This window comes from Vombatus ursinus, unplaced genomic scaffold, assembly GCF_900497805.2.
Source record: "Vombatus ursinus unplaced genomic scaffold, bare-nosed wombat genome assembly UNPS02014774.1, whole genome shotgun sequence".
NCBI classification, from domain to species: domain Eukaryota; kingdom Metazoa; phylum Chordata; class Mammalia; order Diprotodontia; family Vombatidae; genus Vombatus; species Vombatus ursinus.
In genome coordinates this window covers 12,447,752-12,448,613 of record NW_020954552.1, presented here as the reverse complement: position 1 = coordinate 12,448,613, position 862 = coordinate 12,447,752, and positions in this window count along the sequence as shown.

The following is an 862-nucleotide window of genomic DNA, read 5'->3' as shown; positions in this document are numbered from 1 at the left end:
CTCAGTTTCTCCTCTAGAGTCATCTGGGTCCAGTGGCCAGATACAAATCAGGATGACTGGAACTGGACCCTGATGCAGTGGGAGACTTTGGCCTTTTTTTGACCTCAGGACCTATACATTGCAAAGACAATAATGCTATCTCTAAGCTAGAGGAAGTGTCTTAAAAAATCGTAATTCAAAAGTTTCTTTACAATTGATTAAAGCATTTCTATATATAAAAAAGAAAGAAAAGGGAGAACTATAATAGTAGAGAACCTCAATATACTTCTTTCAGAAGTTGTTGCTTGTTCTTCATTCTCCAAGACTACAAATGGCATCAAGGAGGTGAAGCCATGATATACAAGTGAATTGGATTTAAGTGTGAGAGGGTTGTACAAAGACACCAGCCTCACTTTCTCCTCCAGAGCCATTTGGGTTCAGTGGCAAGATATAGATCAGGATGATTGGAGATGGTCCTGAATGCAGTGGATGACCTTGAGCTTTTTAAGCTAAGGTCTTTAATAGGTCTGAGTTTGATAAGGCAATGCCCATCCAGTGACTAAGACTAGGTAAGAAATGAGGCAAAAAATGGCCTCTTTTATCTAGTCCAAAAAAAAAATCTGGGAATGGAAGACACTCAGGGTTTCTAGTCAAAACACAAACAATTGATATTTACATTCACTCTGAGCCCATCAGAGCCCAAATAGCAATCAAGAGGAGGTTGGCCTGGGACCTAATATTGCCCAGTCAATGAGAGCCAGAGTGATTTGAGTTTAAGGCATGGTCCTTAGGAAAAAAATCTAGTTGTTAAACCCCAAGATATCTTGTGAGATTTCAGTGATCAAAATGTACTTTCCTTTTGGGAGAGCACCAACAGATAAAA